Below are 12,494 nucleotides of genomic sequence, written 5' to 3'. Positions count from 1 at the left end.
ATCCTACACAGCCAACTCAAGACCTTAAATCTGGCAGCATGGTGGATAATGTAGTCATACAAAACGCACCTCTCACTAAAGCTGTGATGGATGTCATTTTGGAGACCAGAAGGCTTAGTACCAGAAAATCTTACACCGGAAAATGGAAGAGATTCTGTGCCTGGAACCAGGCACAAGGAATTAACACAGCTGCACCAAATATTCCTCAGATTTTGCAATACTTAACTGAGATGCTGGACAAAGGCCTATCCTTTTTATCAATTAAAATTCATGCCTCTGCCATTTCAGCTCAGTACAATACAGAACCACCAATCTTTTCTCATCCTTTGTTAAGGCAGTACCTCAGAGGAGCCAAAAACATGAGGCCTCCAAGCAGATCACCAATACCTGCATGAGACCTCAGTTATGTTTTGGAAAAACTCACCCTGCCTCCTTTTGAGCCAGCCGCTACAACTGTTATAAAATTTTTATCTTGGAAAACAGCTCTGCTCCTAGCAATAACCTCTGCAAGACGAGTCTCAGAGCTGCAGGCACTCATGGCTGTGGAACCTTTTATCATTTTTTATCCAGACAGTGTTTCTCTGAGGACAAACCCGACATTTATGCCTAAGGTAGTGTCCAGCGTGGCACTTAACCAAACTATTCATCTGCCTACTTTTTATCCAAACCCACAGAATAAGGGGGAGATAATTCTGCATTCTTTGGACATACACAGACAGCTATGCTTCTACTTGAACAGAACCAAAGCTTTCAGAAAGACTGAGCAACTACTAGTGGCATATGCTGCAGGATCACAAGGAAAGGCTATCTCTAAGCAGACTATTTCAAAGTGGATAGGCCACTGCATTCGTTTCTGCTATTCACAACATGGCAAGCCAGTGCCTAAGGGTATTAGGCCACATTCAACCAGAGCAGCAGCCACTTCAGCAGCCTTCCTCAGGGGAGTTCCAACCAAAGACATTTTAGAAGCTGCTACCTGGAGTTCAGTGCACACCTTTACAAAGCACTATCATTTACCACTCTACTCTAAATCCAGGGCAGGCTTTGCCACTGTAGTTTTGCAGGGCCTCATAGCCGCTCCTAATGCTGTTTAGCTCCAGACTCCCAACCATAACTTTGGGATTCAACCCAAGTGTAATGACTGCAACAGTGAAACACAAAGAACATAGTACAGTTGTGTACACTTACCATAAATGTAGATGTTAGACTGTATTCACTGTTGCAGTCCAGGTTACCCACCCACCATCCCCCTTATCTTTGCTGGAACTTATCTGTACTTCTCTAATCCATACAATCTATGTGGTGTATTTGCTTGTAGATGAAGGTATAACGTATATTTTGGTGCATGCTTGTTTTATTGTCATATTTGTAGCCTACCCTTTTGGGGGCACCTGACATCTGGGGCAAGAAAAACTGAAGAAAATGGCGTTGGCTGCATCTTTTATACCCCTGGTGCACTGACGTCAGGGAAGAGGCGACAGCAACAGACGCCGGACCTAGACTTTGGAACTCAGGCCGACTGAGGGTAGCCTGCCAGCAGGATAACCCAAGTGCAATGACTGCAACAGTGAATACACTCGAACATCTACATTTCTGGTAAGTGTACACAACTGTACTTTCTGTTTTTGTGAGCACTCGATTAAAGGGAAAAGTAACTAATCTGTGATAAGAATATCCTTAAAATTAATGTGTGGATGGAGTTTTCATGTTCATTTTCATCTGAAAACTAACTTTGAAAACCCTTGCTTTTGTACAGGTCTATAACTGTAGCTCCAGGCTACACTTTATCTGAGGTGTGATGCTGGCCAGCTTATGACTAAGGCACATTTAAATGTTAATGTTTAAAGGGCATTGTTTTCATAGTGGCTCTATACTTGAAATGAATGACCTAACCTAATTAGATGAGAAGACAAACACAGGAAAGAAAATGATGAGATTTCACAAAAAGGCAGAAAACAGGTTTGGGCATAAAACAAATGGAGGAATTAAGTGATGCTTTCTTTGTATGAGGCATGTCTAGTGTTGGATTACAGATAGAGATCACTTTTTGGAAAGGAAAAAAATTACATTTGGACCATGGAAGTCTCCTTTACAAATAATAGACACAGTGATAACTTTTGGCAAGCCTCACAGTTAGACGTTGCCCGTTCGATTCTCAGAGCGTCTTCTGTGTGGCGACATGCGTGAATGGGCGTTCCTTCGTTGAAGGTTGTGCGTTAGGCCCGGCAAGCCAGCACGTAAAACTCTACTGCCAATCATTAGCGGACCGGAGTTCCACTGTGGTGACCCCTAACCGGGAAAAGCCGAAAGACACAAACAAACAAGGCATACTGTTGACCTGCTGCCTTTGTTTTTTGGAGGTCTGTTAATGTGTAGACCCCTAAAGTACCCATATGTCAGTGCCATGTATTCTTATATCCAGTGAGTGCTTCACCTTTCCCATATTGTGGTCCACTTTGCAACATGTTAAGATATTTATCTGAGGGATCACTGCCTTTCTGCCAGCATATGTCTTTTATGGCAAAATTTCCAAAGCAGTGCAGATAACCACCCATACCAGATTACCTTCCATCTCCAAGGTTTGAGCAAAAGCATGGCTATATAGAAGATCATAACCTGTGTCACCTTCCATTCTTTTTTGGTTGCTGAGTTTTGTGTTGTGTGTCAGGTTGTATGTTGAGTGAGTTTTGTCAGTTCTAGGTCCAGAATTCCTTTAAAAATGACAACTAGCCTTAGAGTTGCAATTTTCATATTACCTTTTGTGTAATCATCCATTTATTATTTGGACCAGCTGTGTTCTTCTCTTGGGTGGCATGTAGTTCCTGGAAAAAAGTTGTCAAATATATACTTCCAAGAAAAAGTTCTTCTAGAGATTATAATCTTCAGTGTGTATTTTGCTTCAGACAGTTGCATGATGTGTTAAAACAACACAAATTATAAAACCTGGTGGGGAAGCTACTTTGGAGGCTAGAAATCGCACAGGCACCTGGTTGCCCTAGCAGACGTGCTTGCCTTGGGGAGTGACAAAACATGGTCCTATCTCAAATAAAGCTAAGATAATTGGGAAGAGTTAGACTGCTGACAAGCTTGAAGCAGGAAGGGTGTGTGAGGTCTTAACATGCATCCTGCAATGGCCTGCATTTGTAGAGTCTGATAACAGCCCGGTTCATCCATTTCCCATCCAGAATCTTAGCTTAACTTCAAACACACTTGTCTTGACCCTTTTGGAAGCAACAGCTTCAGGCTGTAGTAAAGCCTCTGAAGAATTAACCACTGCATCACAGTTGGGCCTCATTAAATTCTTGCTGCTTTTTCCTTTCAGCTCTTCTACTCATCATGTGCCCCAGCCAACTGGAACTGATAATTCCATTATTTTAGTTGATTATTCACAGAAAGTTGCTTCTGTGTTGTTGGTATTGCTTCCTCCTATCTGTACTGTTGCAGCTACTGGGCCATCTGGTCAGATTTCAGTGTCTGTTTCTGTATTGTTATTGCTTCCTCCTATCTGTCCTCTTGCAGCTACTGGAGCATCTGGTCAGATAGTCTGATAGTCAGATATCTGTGGCATCTGGTACCATTTAATTTGATTACAGAAGTCTTAGGAAGGAATATCTGGTGATGTTGCCTTTAGAAAAGAAGTCACCATCTCTTGTTGTAACCTTCCTCTGATTCAGACCCAGAGAAGGATGACCTCTCATTTTCAAATTGGGTCCAGTCCTGCATTGTGTTGAAAGTGATTATGAGGACTATTTTCCCACATTGTCCCAAAAATATGTCTAGTTTGTTTAGACCTTGAACCTAACTTGGCAGAATTTTATATGGAGTGAAGGATCTGTTTGCTGAACAAAAGGTATTTTGAGCTGTTGGAATGTCATGAGTCCATCCTGTCAGGTATTCTGTCAGTGATGCTGCATCTCAAGATGTGCTAGAGGCTGCTTCTCTACAGCCAGGCTGTCAGCCACATGAATAAAAGAAAAAGCTAGACCAACATAAAAACTTGTACAAGAACAACCATGTTGCTGACTTGTCTGTGATTTCACTAATAAAGAAAACTTGTGGGCATTCATGTTGGGCATATCTAATCTAACCTAAATTGAGAGAATAAAATAATGTTTGAGATGTTATTCTTCCAAACCTTCTTGCCCCTCCTTTCAAGGAGTGCCTTCTTAATTACACCAGAAATGAACGATGCTGCCTGCATATTTCCACAGGAAGTATAGCAAGTTTCCCAGGTTCTTGTGGGTGGGAGAGTGGGACTCCCAAGTTCCAGTTTACCTTCCTGCCCTCTGGTGTCTTGACATAATCTTTTGGCCTTTCTGCTGCACCCTGGGTCTTTGTCAAGTGCCTAACTGCAGTCTTTGGCTCACTTATAGCTTAGTGGAATTTACATTTGCTTTCACCTGAATGGTTGTCTGATGCAAGCAGCTTTATAGAAGGAACTTCAGGAAGCTCTTAGCTGTTTTGCACATTGTGTGCAGCATCTGGGCATCTCTACTAACCACCTAAAGTCAAGTCTGTGGCTGTCACTTCCAAAATACTTCATGTGGGCAATACTAGAATGGAGTACTGTGTATTTTTTCCACTGGTAAGAATGGTACTGATGAGCCAGTTTTATTAACATTTCAAGCAAACCCTTTAGATAGCCCAGTGCTTCCACCCTGCTGGTGTCTCGTACCTGATGGCATATGACAAAGTTCTTCTGACATCTGAGGAGCCTTTTTGGTCCAGCAGCATCAGTCCTGTGTGAAGGATGCCCTTTGGCTGAAATCATCCATTACCTCTGAACTCAGCTGGGGGGGTCTCACCACAGATGCCTCATATCTGCAATAGGGCCACCCAGTGGGGCACTTCAAGATTCAGGGAATATGGCCATAAGACATAAAAAGATGCATGAACACAAAAGAGATGATTGCAGTTATATATCTTAAAACCTTTGTCTCAGCATGCTGTCCTAGAGTGCTCAAGATAGCCACAGGCAGTACCACAGTAATGTATATCAACAAACCAGGGGGCATCCATTCCTACCCCTTTACAAACTGTGAGGTACTGAGGCCTAACCATTAGCATGAGGATACACCTGCTGAGCATGTATATCCTGAGCAGTCAGAATGGTCATGGGCCACTTCAGCAGAACTTTGGTACAACAAATGAGGAAGCTGGAACAAGGATGGGCCTCAAGATAGCAAGAAAGTGGGAACTGCAAGAGATGTACCTGATTAGATTCAGAGCAAATCATAAGCTTCCTTACGTTTGTTTATTATATTCATGCATGGAATAGCATCAGTACCTTCTCCATAATGTGGTATTAAGGCTTGCTTTACATATTCCTGCTCGTTTGCTTAATCTCAAAAGTCGTAGGCAAGGCAAAAAAGATAAGGAAGGCTTCTCACTCATAACCCTCTTCTAGCTTGGGCAGATGTAGTTCTCCTGGCTTCTTCACATAACAAGTGCAGACTCCTAGAGGATTAGTTTTTTGTCTTAGTAATGGGACCATAACCCATTCCATCATTGTGTCTATGAGGCTGAGAGCATGGATGAGTTCAGGCTTCTTCCCAGAGGTAGATGTTCTTCGTGTTTCACTGTTGCAGTCATTACATTTGGGTTATCTGCTTGCAGGTAGCCCTCAGTCGGCCTGATTGTCAAAGTTTTGGATCCTGTGTTGGTTGCTGTCTCATCTTCCATGACATCAGGTAGTCAGGGGTATAAAGCATGCAGCCAACGCCATTACATCAGTCTATCTTGCCGTGCAGTGCCTGAAGCAGAAGCAGTTTGCAAGTGCCAGTCGGCCGACTACTGAAATTTTCATTTTCGAGTTTCAGATCTGAAGTCTTCAAAAAGCTAAGTACCCCGTTGGGGATCCTTTTTCTTGCTCTAAACCAATGTCCGTAAAAGTTAACAATTGCATTACTTGTAGAAAGCAAATACCTCATAAAGATCTTTATTCGTACTGCATTCCTTCCTTAGGCCCAGACCATGACGTCGCTCACTGTCAGTTTTGTGCCTTATTCAATCCTCGAAATATTTGTCGTCGATTAATTTTCGCATCTAACTATTTTGGTACTCAGTTCAGTTATCCAGAAATGGCTTCGGTAAGCCATCCGACTACCGACATTCCGAAAAAATGAGACAGACCACATAGGTCCAAAGCTGCCGATGACACTTCCGTTAAGCTTGTTGCCAGTTTGCCGGTACTCAGTCAGGTGCTTTCGCAGCCCTTGATACCCGCTACTTCAGATTCGTAGGCCTCTACTGATTCCCATTTGGAGTCCGGTATACCGCGAGATGCTTCTTCGACTATGGAACCTGCGGATGTCTGTACCTTGGATGGGCCCAAAGCTACTGTGCAGGCACGGGCTTCTGAGGGTGTATTCAGGCCTACTGACTTACATATCAAGCCAACGCCATCTTCTTCTTCAAGGCCTAAAACTCGATCCACGCCTAGGACACCGACGCCCAGACCGCATGGTCAGGCCCCTATGCCTAAAAACAAATGATAAGAATGGCTGAAGACCTTGTTACTCCAATCAGGGGAAGCCACCTTTCTCCATCTAAGAGACCTAGAACTGATTTTCTTCTGATTCTCCTGATCAGGATTCTGAAATTTCTGTTTCTTTTGATGACCAGGATTTGTCCTTATCTACCTTTGAGGATTCTGATGCAGAGGACTCCTTTGCCTCTGCTTCCCCTCCAGAAGATTTCTTTTTTGCTGAAACTTTGCATGCTGTTAGGGAGCATTTCCTCTGGGAAAGCCAGGATTGCTCTGACTCCAAAAAGAGGCTTAGGGAAGTCTTACTCCTACCTCAACACAGGCCTTTAGCTATCCCTCCTGTACTGGACATTGTAGATGATGCCTTCTTGGAATTTAGTCTGGCCCCAGACACTTTACCTCCGGCTCCCAGGAAACCTGACAGGTATTACAGAGTACCTGACTCTCACAAGTTCCTCTTTAAGAATCCTACTGCGGATCCAGAGACCATTTCACAGGGACCCAAAGGCATTAAGGCTACTACTGCCAAAAAACCTATCCCCTCTGATAGAGATTCCAGGGCCCTGGACAGATGGGGTAAGAAGGTATACACTTCTGCTACTTTGGCCATTAGGGCCTTAAACTGCCAGTTTCATATGTTAAAGTATCAGCAGCATATTATTGGATTACTTAAACAGAAAATTATGTTGATTCCTGACTGTGCTGAAAATAAAGAATTACAGGATTTAATGCATTCTGCCGAACAAGTTGGTAAACATACTTTGCAATGTGGTTTTGTTTCCTTAGAGGCATCTTGCAGAGCTGCTGCCACTGGGTCTGTACTTAAAAGGCATGCTTGGCTTAAGGAGCAAACTTTGCCAGATCATGTTAAAGCTAAATTACTGGATGCCCCCTTAAACCAAGACCGCCTGTTTGGCAGCAAAGCAGAAGTACTTAAAAAGATGGAGGAAAAAGCTAAATCTATACAAACTGTTAAAGATGTCCTGCAAGTACAGCCTCCCAGATTTAGTAGGCACTGGCCTTCTAAGAATTGTTCCTTTCCTGTCTCTTCCAGGCCTTCTCAGTCCAAACAAAGGACCAGCAGACCAACCTGTCTTCAGTCTCAAGGTACTCACAGGCCTAAGCAGTGGGGGGCTCCCACTTCCAAAGCTAGAAGTAGTAAGACACCCCCCTATAGTAAACTGTCACAATGACTTAACCTTAAACCTTCCAAGCCCTGCTCAGCTGACTGTTCCTTTAGGTGGAAAAATCACCCTGCATGCAAAAAACTGGGAACTCATTACCCAAGACAAATGGGTTCTAAATATAGTTTCCCAAGGATACAGATTCCACTTCCACTCCTTGCCAACCCCAAACGGTTGGCCAGACCTACCCCCAAATCACTGGACAGAGGCTCAACAGCAGGTTCTCTCTCTCTTCTAAGTATCAGGGCTATTCATCCAGTCGCAGAAGAGGAATGGGGACAAGGTTTTTACTCAAGACTTTTCCTGGTACCCAGAAAAGACAATTCCTGGCAGCCTATCCTAAACACCTTTTTGGTATTCCCAAAATTCAAAATGCTAACTCTTCCTCAGCTGCTTCCCATGCTAGGCAAAAATGCGTGATTGGCAATATTGGATTTAAAGGAAGCTTACCTGCACATCCCAATAAGGGAATCTTGCAGAAAATTCCTACGCTTCAAAGCAGGCTACATGCACTATCAGTTCTCTGCACTGCCCTTTGGCTTATCTACTGCGCCCAGGTTATTCACAAAGTGCCTAGCTCCAGTCATTGCATTCTGCAGGCAAAGAAATATTCAAATATACCCATACCTGGGCAATTGTCTAATTCAGGCAGAATGCCAGGACATACTATTAAATCATCTGGCATTTGTAAAGAAACTGCTAACCTCACTGGTATACACCATAAACGAAAAGAAATCTCACCTCTTTCCCTGCCAACAAATTGTATTCCTGGGAGCAAGCTTGAATACAACTTCCCAAATGGCCTACCTCACACCAGGGAAACAAGTTTGACAGCCTACTTCAAACTACTGGCCACAAAGTCCCAGCTATCTGCAAGGAAGATACTGCAAGCCCTGGGGTTCATGACCTTTTGCATTCTACTAATTCCATCTGCAAGACTGCATATGAGGAAACTACAATGGTATCTAAAAAGCCTATGGTGTCAACATTCTCAGGACCTGGAATCAATGATTCCCATCATTCCTTGTATAAAGATAGCGTTCCTTTGATGGGCAGAGGTCTGCCATTCACTCTACCCCATGCTGCCCAAACCCTAACAACAGACACATCAGACTATGCATGGGGGGCTCAGTTTGCAGAGCAGTGCATTCAGGGCAAATGGAACCCGAGTCAAATGCACTTGCATATCAATCAAAAAGAAATGTTAGCTGTACAGAATTCTCTGACAGCCTTCATGGACCACATTCTTACAGGACAATTATTGGTAAAGACGGACAACACCACTGTTATGTGGTACATAAACAAGCAGGGGGAACCCACTCATACCCCCTCTGCAGACAAGCCATGGCTCTGTGGAACACAGCCTTCAGCTATCAAGTGCACCTACAAGCTCAATTCATGCCAGGCAAGCTAAATACACTGGCAGATGACTTAAGCAGAAATCTCATGGACCCACACAAGTGGAAACTGGAGCCAAAGATATTCAGCATTGTAAGAAACAAATGGGGGAGCCCAGAGATAGACCTGTTTGCCTCCCCTCAGAACTACCAATTGGACAAATTCTGCACAAGGACTCCCTATAGACAAGCTTGGAAAGTGGATGCCCTGTCCTTTACCTGGGAAAGCCTCTCAGTTTATACCTTTCCCCCTCTGCCTCTTCTCTCGAAAGTTCTGGTAAAGATCAAACAGGACAAACCAAGGACAATACTCATTGCACCAGACTGGCCACGCCAACACTGGTGTACCCCCTCTTGCGCAGTATGTCACTACTGTCCCCTGCATCAGACTCCTTCCCTACTGTCCCAGCAGGAGGGCCAGATTCTGCACCCCCAGCTTCAAACCCTGAACCTGGCAGCTTGGCTAATTACCTGAGTTCTCCTATACCATCCCTCATTAAGCAAGTGCTGGATGTCATCCTGAAGGCAAGGAGGCCTAGTACTAGAAAATCCTCTGCTGAAAAGTGGAAAAGATTCTGTTCCTAGAGCCAGACTCAGGGGATGGGCACAGCCATGCCCAGTTTACCTCATATTCTTCAAAACTTAACAGAGATGCTTCACAAGGGCCTTTCCTTCTCTTCCATTAAAATTCATGCCTCAGCCATTTCACCACATTATAATACTGAGCCACCCCTCTTCTCTCACCCCCTACTGAAACAGTTCCTCAGAGGGGCCAAAAATTTAAGACCACCCAGGAGAGCTCCTACTCCTGCCTGGGACTTTAACTTTGTGTTGGAAAAGCTCACTGTACCTCCTTTTGAGCCAGCTGCAACTGCAGAGTTGAAATTCCTTTCTTGCAAAACAGCCTTCCTTCTAGCCATCACTTCAGCAAGAAGGGTGTCTGAATTACAGGCCCTCATGGCAGTGGAGCCTTTCATCCAATGAGGCGAATGCTGGAACACGAGTGCAGAATGGGGGTAGGTTTGTGAATGAAAATGTTTCCAATAAGGAAGTGGAATTCGATAAGATACAGTGGAAGGCTAACAATTTTAAATTTCAACAAGACTTCAGCAATAAAGTGGGTACGGCTAAAAGAGTAAATAGCGTTTGAAAGAATTTGAAAAAAGTTATATGGTATGAAAAAATTATAGATGGATAATTGGTATTTGCTCAGAAATATAGAATTGGGACTGGTGCTACGAGGATTGCGGTCATGGAGATACCCAAATGGTATAGAAGGAAATGGAGAAATGATAGAAGAGGTACACCGGTTATTTGACCGGACAGGTTTGGAGTTGATGAAGATTATGATCAAATATAATGACCAGGTAATACCCTGGCAAATGAATGAATTGGAGCAAGAAAATGACATTATTTTGGGTGATTTGAATTTTGAACATTACCTAACAAATTATAAAAATATGTTGACTTGCATTGATAGTAGTTGCAATGTTATTTTCCAAAGGAAACTACAAAAAATTGCAAGGGACACGGATGAATACCATAACAAAAGGGTATATCCGTTGTCTAAGGGTAACCATGGTTACCAAAAAGCAGCCGCTAATGAGGATGAGCGAGTGGGACAGGAAATGACACAGCGTGGTGATTATAATTACAACTTTCAACAGGAGGAGCACCCTTTAGAAGGAGGGCACCGACGATCCGAGAGACTGCGCAACCGAGAGCAGAATGGGCAGCTACCGAGAAGGGAGGACAATCAGACATTTTTACAGCAAGGAGCAAGGCCGAAAAAGTGGAATTATCAACCAAAATTCCACAGCAACCATCAAGTAGGATGGAAATAGAAGATTCGGCTGACCCATTGCTACAAGTAAGTGTTTATGCAGTGGATGACTCTCATTTGAACTTCGACTGTAACAGGTTCGCTAATTGGGGTTTGTTAAGTCATTCCGGATTAAATTCAAAAGTAAACGAGAAGGAAAGTGTAATAGAAAATAAGACTGGTAGTTACCATGAATTTGTATATTTTGACACCGGATGACATTAATAATGTATGTTTAAATGGTATTGAAGTTAAGTTGTCTAACGGCATGTATCAGACATATGAAGAGAAAAATGTAGACAAAACCATTGTCGATTTAGTATGACTGATAATGCTGAACTTGTTAGCATATCTGAAGTTATAGATGTCATACAAGGAGCACAAAGTTTTTCAGCACTCAGCCACCCTGTCATAATCTCCAGTGTATATGGGGATTATAAAGTGTACAATTATTCCAGTAAAGAGTTTGTGGGTAGAGTACACCGAATTATTGTCCAAGGGCTTTACCTTTATTCTGGGTAGGAGAGCAAAGCTAACGGAAACGTTGGTTGATTTAAAAATGTTAACCCGTAAAATGAATATTAAAATGTGGTTTACACAAGATGATGGTCAAAATGTGAGTGCATTGAGAAAACCAAGTAAATTTAATCCCCCTGCTAATAACCATGGTAGCTCTCTTTGAAAAAGCGTGTGAATTAGATATGAGAGAGCATATGAAAAAGAAGAAAAAAAGTTTAATTGGTGATGATGGTATTAACAATTTAAGTGAAGAAGAAAAATTGTTAAACAATCTCACAAGTGACAGGGGTCTTAGATTTATGAAGCCGGATAAAGGCAATGGTATGGTAATCATGGATAAAAATGATCACATAAGACTACATGTTTAATATGTTAGTAAAGGACACCTATGAGGAAAGTAATTTAAATGAAATTCATATAGCTTATTCAAAAATAGATGTTATGATAGATTTATTATTTCAAGGGCAGATAAATGAAATAGAATACAACTATTTGAAAAATGATTATCCTATAGTCAGCAATATATTTGGTATACCCAAATTACACAAAGGATTAAATGATATCAAGTTTAGACCTATAGTTGATGGCAAAAGAAGTAAAACATGTTTTATTAGTAAGTACCTTGATCATTATTTGCAAAGAGGGTTGAAAAAATTTGAATATATAACTAAAGACTCCTGGCACTTCTTAGATAAGTTAAATACAGTTAATATAAAAGAGCACACCATTCTTCCTACTATTGATGGATGCAGTTTATTTTCAGCCATTCCTAATGAAATGGGATTAGAATGGATGGAAAGTCAGTAAATACTGGTATTTATGAGCAATCTCGCATAATTGTATTTGTGACGCTTATGGAAATAGTTTTAAAGAATAATTTTATGTTTTTTGAAGGTCATTTTTACAAGCAAGCTACTGGGGTAGCTATGGGGGCTGCTTGCGCCCCCATATATGCCAACTATGTAATATCCTTTTGGGAACAGGAATATGTTTTTACTAGTGAATATAATAAGTTTATTCAGCAATATACCCACTTTTTGGACGATATTTTTATTATTTGGGAAGGAAATCTTGAAAAATTGGAA

Source organism: Protopterus annectens, chromosome 5.part0, assembly GCF_019279795.1.
Source record: "Protopterus annectens isolate FY-2018-M chromosome 5.part0, PAN1.0, whole genome shotgun sequence".
NCBI lineage: Eukaryota > Metazoa > Chordata > Ceratodontiformes > Protopteridae > Protopterus > Protopterus annectens.
The sequence above is the reverse complement of the archived record's forward strand: the minus strand, read 5'-3'. Positions refer to the sequence as shown.